General features: G+C 43.5%; 1 pseudogene; it reads left to right on the top strand.

Moving 5' to 3' along the window:
• On the top strand, positions 1-562 carry LOC144326736 (olfactory receptor 2AK2-like; annotated as a pseudogene).
• Positions 563-6272: the final 5710 nt, after the last annotated feature.

A 6272-nucleotide genomic window follows, 5' to 3' on the forward strand; every position in this document is an offset into this window, starting at 1 on the left:
ATGTCATATGACAGGTATGTGGCTATCTGCAGGCCGCTGCAATATCCGGTTCTCATGAGGAGCAAAATCTGCATCGTCTTCTGTGCAGGCCTTCATCCGTTCCCTTTATATACTGTCTCTTCCCTACTGCAAGTCCAATGTGATCAGACACTACATGTGTGATTACCCAGCCCTTGTCCAGTTGTCCTGCTCTGACAACTTGGCATATGATATAACAGCATACTTTGGTAATTCCATGATCTTTTTCATCCCCATCTCAGTCATCCTGGCTTCCTACATAGCCATCCTACTTCAAGTTCTCAGAGCACGTTCCTCTGGAAGAAGCCACAAGGCCTTGGGGACCTGCTTGTCCCATCTGTGTGTGGTGGGGATCTTCTACGTTACGGCTATTTTGACGTACATGACACCTGCCGCTTCCTATTCAGCACAAAGGGCCATGATACACACTGTGTTTTTTACCATTGCACCTGCCATGATGAACCCTTTCATATACAGCCTGAGGAACCGGGACGTCTTGGCAGCACTGAGAAAGCTCTTTGCAAGATGTGCACTGTGTCAATGATTTCACCAGGAAACAGAATGGCAGGTACTCTCTCTTTGGAATTTATCCAGGGGATAAAATATAGTTGGAAGGAACTTAAGTGAGAGATACCAAATTTGTCAAAGGATGCTTCAGATGGGCGTATTATTGTGGGATTCTTGCTACTCACGAGTGAACAGAGTCTGGAAACAAGAGTCTGCTTTAATTAAATTGTTTTTAGTTGTCATTCAGGGACGCGGACTTATAAAAAATATTGGGGGGGGGGCCCGGGAAAGCTCATGAATAATAAATAAGCTCATGAATATGCAAATAAAGTGGCGCCGCCTCCTCGTGAGCGAATAGGGGAGAGTGTGCTGCGCCTATTAATCAGCTCCAAAGGAAATTGGGTGGAGCTTTTGCTCGGGAGGGAGGGCAGGAGGCATGCAGCCCGCCCCTCCCTGTGCATTTTGGGCTGGGGGAGGGGCGGCGATGGCGCTCTGCTGGAGGGGCGCCGGAGATTATTGGGGGGGCGGAGCCCCCCCAAACGAATTTTTGAGGGGGCTCGGGCCCCCTCAAGCCCCATGGAGTCGGCGCCTATGTTGTCATTGTTCATGTTGTTTTACTGTAAAACCACTTGGAAATATTTTATGGAATCAACTAAGTAAATGAATAACACAGGTTTTCAACAGTGCCCATTTGGTGTTTTTGGCATTGAAATGTGTGGCAGTATTCCCCAACCCTCCCCATTTAATTCAGATTTACCATATTTTTCGCCCTATAGGACGCACTGGCCCATAGGACGCACCTAGTTTTTTGGGGGGGAAATCAAGGGAAATTTTTTTATTTCCCCCCCAGGTTTGCGCAGCCATCCCCAAGCTAGAAGAGGGAGACGGAGCGCTCCGTCTCCCTCTTCTGCCTTCAGGGACAGCTTGCCCCGCTGTCCCCCGAGTTTGTGGGGCTGGCGGGGGGAGAAGCAAGCTTGCTTCCAGATCAGGTCGGGGAATAGCGGGGTGGCGGCACTCCGCCACCCCGCTATCCCCCGAGCTTGTGGGGCTGGCGGGGGGGGGGGGAGAAGCAAGCTTGCTTCTCCCCCCCGCCAGCCTCCAGATCAGGTCGGGGAATAGCGGGGTGGCGGCGCTGCGCCTCCCCGCTGTCCCCCAGCTTTTGGGCTGCAGGCTGCTGCCCGCAAGCCTTGCGAGCCCGCGGGACATCCCGCCGGGCTTGCAAGACTTGCGGATAGCTTCCTGAAGCCTGGAGAGCGAGAGGGGTCAGTGCGCACCGACCCCTCTCACTCTCCAGGCTTCAGCGAAAGCCTGCATTCGCCCCATAGGACGCACACACATTTCCCCTTCATTTTTGGAGGGGAAAAAGTGTGTCCTATAGGGCGAAAAATACGGTATTTTCTCTGTGGAAAATCATATGTATGTGTGTGGGGGGTGTTAATGTGTGCGTAATATTTTGAACAACTCCTTTGCAATACCTGAATGTCCTATTTGCATTATTACTGCTATATGATTTGTGATGGTAGCAAAAAATGAATCCCAACATTCATACTGTAGCTTTCTTACAGATTATAATAACATAACTTACAGGACTGCTGTAATTTTTCTTGGGATAATGTATTATAGGAAATTTTTGGATTGCCCTAAAACATTGTATAAATTCTAAGGATCATTTCCCCTGTCTAATATATAACCTTCAGTGAAAGGGCTGGGCATATTCTGGGCTGCCAGCTCCACCACCTCTCCTGAGAGACTCTTCCACTGCCCAACAGCTGTTACTGCCAGAACGTTTTCCTGAATGTTTAGTCAGAATCTCCTTTTCTGCAACTAGAAGTCGAGTCCTACCCTCAAGAGCAAGAGAAGACAAGCATGCTCCCTCTTCCGTGTGACAGCCCTTTACATATTTGAAGATGGCTATCATATTGCCTCTCAGTCTCCTCTTTTCCAGGCAAAACACACACAGCTCCTTCAAGCATTCAGTTTCTCTTTCCACAGTTCTTAAGTCGGGATTTCTTCGTTCTTCCATCCTTGTGCTAGTAAGACCCTTGCCCCCGTTGTCGCGTACATAAATATGTTATTCAATTTCCTTGGCAGGACAAAGGGATCATTTCTACACCCAAAGAAGAAGAAAAATCTCCAACAAAAGATTTTGTTTGGATACATTACACAGTAATTTTGCCCACGTTTTCACTGGTGTCTGTATGATCAATCACACTTTTATTTTCTAGGCATGCATGGGGAATTCAGAGAGAGGGTGAGATATATGGCTTAAAGTCTTACAGATTAAAACAAGGTTTATTTGTCTGAAGGTCTGATTTCAGCCTCCAAATAAAGTTGTAAGAACATAAGAATTCTCTGTTGCTAAAGTAGCTCGCTTCCTTTCGGGCTTTACTTCCTTCCTGCTGCTTCTCCACATTTGGTCACTACAGGTGTAAGTTACATCTGCAATTTATTTGCCAAATTCCAACAAGGACTACAACAATGCACTATACATCTGAAGCAGTATCATACCTCTTTAAACTTCCATGTCTTCCCCCAAAGAATCCTGAGAACTTTAGTTCATTAAGGATAATCAGAGATGCATGGAGACCCCATTCCCCTCGGAGCAACGATTCGCAGATATCCCTAAAAAGAGGGATTGACTGTTAAATCACACTGAGAATTGAGGCTCTGAGAGATCATTCCAGTAGCAGCTGCCCAGAGCAATCCTATATACTTATTTACCTGGGTGTAATTTACCTGGATCCAATGGGACTTAACATCTGAGTAGATGTCTGGGGTTGTTCTGTGACAGACTCAAAAACATTGCTCTGACATTTTGTGGGTGGTGATGCCCTGATCTTCCATCAGCATGTCCAACAGCCAGAGATGATGGGAATTGTAGTTCAACACTTTCTCTATGTCAGGGATCAGCAAACTTTTTCAGCAGGGGGCCGGTCCACTGTCCCTCAGACCTTGTGGGGGGCTGGACTATATTTTGGGGAGAGAAAAAAAGAACAGATTCCTATGCCCCACAAATAACCCAGAGATGCATTTTAAATAAAAGCACATATTCTACTCATGTAAAAATATGCTGATTCCTGGACCATCCATGGGCCAGATTTAGAAGGTGATTGGGCTGGATCCAGCCCCCGGGCCTTAGTTTGCCTACCCATGCTCTATGTCAGTGATGGCCAAACTTGGCCCTCCAGCTGTTTTGGGACTACAATTCCCATCATCCCTGACCACTGGTCCTGTTAGCTAGGGATGATGGCAGTTGTAGTCCCAAATCAGCTGGAGGGCTAAGTTTGGCCATCACTGCTCTATGTTAATGATGCTGGGACCTGACTAAAATTATGGGTTCCTCACATGGAGTCAGGAATGCAAAGGACATCGAATGGACCGAGAAAGATACAAGTCACGTCACTTAGCAATTTGGTTAATGCTTGGAGAGACTCCTGGGGGTAGGCCAAGGTTTTGAAAACGGTATAGGTGCAATATATTCTAAACAAAAAGCAAAGTTAATTGTAAATAATGTGGTTACGGAAGAAATACCCATAGAAAAAGGTACACGACAGGGATGCCCAATACCCCCTTTACTTTTTATATCAGTCCTGGAGGTTTTGTTAAACATGATCAGAGGGGACCAGTTGGTTAAAGGAGTTCAAGTCGGAGCCAGACATTACAAGTTAAGGGCTTTTGCAGATGACCTAGTATTGACCTTGCAACAGCCAGATACTAGTACTAAAAGAGTATTAGAACTAATTGAGCTATTTGGTCAAGTAGCAGGATTTAAACTGAACAAACAAAAAACAAAAGTGTTGGGAAAAAACCTAACATTGGCTGAAAAAGAGAAGTTTCAGAGTGAAACAGGTTTAGTGATAACGAAAAAAGTGAAGTACCTGGGGGTAAACTTAACATCTAAGAATGTGAACTTATTTAAGGACAACTATGACAAATGTTGGACAGAAGTAAAGAAAGATCTAGAAATATGGTCAAGGTTGAGACTCTCCTTGTTAGGCCGAATTGCTGTCATCAAGATGAATGTATTGCCTAGAATGCTGTTTTTATTCCAGACGTTGCAGATTTTGGACAAGATGGACTGTTTCAAGAAGTGGCAGAAAGACATATCTAAATTTGTCTGGCAGGGCAAAAGGCCCAGAATTAAATTTAAGATTTTAACTGACGCAAAAGATAGAGGGGGGTTTGCCCTGCCGGACTTAAGACTCTACTATGAATCGGCAGCTTTCTGCTGGTTGAAACATTGGCTGCTACTTGAGAATACAGACATTTTGGATCTGGAAGGGTTTGATAATAGATTTGGTTGGCATGCATATATATGGTATGACAAGGTAAAATTGCATAAAGGTTTCAAAAACCATATTGTTAGGAAAGCATTATACAATGTTTGGATGCGGTATAAAGATTTATTGGAAAGTAAAACTCCCAGGTGGTTGTCACCAATGGAAGCTAAAGAGGTGAAAAAACTTAATATGGAGTCTAAATGGCCAAAATACTGTGAAATTCTAGAACAAGATGGTGAAAAAGTTAAATTACAGAGTTATGAAAAATTAAAGTCCAAGGTACGAGACTGGTTGCATTATCTTCAGATAAATGAGATATTTAAACAGGACAGGAAAATAGGCTTCCAGATGGAGAGGTCAAAATTAGAAACAGAATTGTTAGAACCCAATACCAAGAATTTGTCTAGAATGTATAATTTGCTGTTGAAATGGAATACACAGGATGAAACGGTGAAATCAGCTATGATTAAATGGGCACAAGATATTGGTCATGACATTATGTTTGCTGACTGGGAACAGTTATGGACCACCGGTGTTAAGTTTACGGCATGTAATGCCTTAAGAGAAAACATAATGAAAATGATTTACAGGTGGTACATGACCCCAGTCAAGCTCGCAAAAATTTACCATTTGCCCAACAATAAATGCTGGAAATGTAATGAGACTGAAGGTACTTTTTATCACCTTTGGTGGACCTGTCCGAAGATTAAGGCCTTTTGGGAAATGATCTATAATGAAATTAAGAAAGTCCTTAAGTGGACCTTTCCTAAGAAACCTGAGGCTTTTCTCTTGGGCATGGTTGGCCAATTGGTATTAAGGAAGGACAGGAAGTTTTTCATGTATGCCACTACAGCAGCAAGAATTCTTCTGGCAAAGTATTGGAAGACACAAGAACTACCCACTCTGGAAGAATGGCAGACGAAGGTGATTGACTATATGGGACTGGCAGAGATGACCGGCAGAATCCGTGACCAGGGGAAAGAGACAGTGGAAGAGGACTGGAAGAAATTTAAAATATATCTTAAAAATTGCTGTAAAATTGAGGAATGTTAAGATGTTAAGGAACTAAGAAATAGGGAATTGCGGCTGTAATCAATAAGCTAAAGAAAAAAGATCTAATGAAAGTGATTTAAATAATTAATTAATTGGAGGAGTTGCTGAAGAAATGTAAAACAAGGATGCAGAAAAGGGGAGGTATGGGGAAGTCCGGGAAGTAAGGTGTATGAAAATAAGATTATGAAGTTATATATGTTTATATGTTTTTGTTTTGTGTATTGTCTGTTCTTATTTTTTGTGTTTGGAAAATCAATAAAAAATTTATATATATATAAAAAAAATGATTGGAGAGACTCCAATTTCCATTGGCCAGTCTCTTCCTCTCTGATTGATTGGTCCTTACAGGCTTGTTCCTGATTGGCAGGAAGAAGGCCACACCTCCTCTTGGCCACTATTTAAAGCTCAGGCAGA

This window comes from Podarcis muralis, chromosome 2, assembly GCF_964188315.1.
Source record: "Podarcis muralis chromosome 2, rPodMur119.hap1.1, whole genome shotgun sequence".
NCBI classification, from domain to species: Eukaryota; Metazoa; Chordata; class Lepidosauria; order Squamata; family Lacertidae; genus Podarcis; species Podarcis muralis.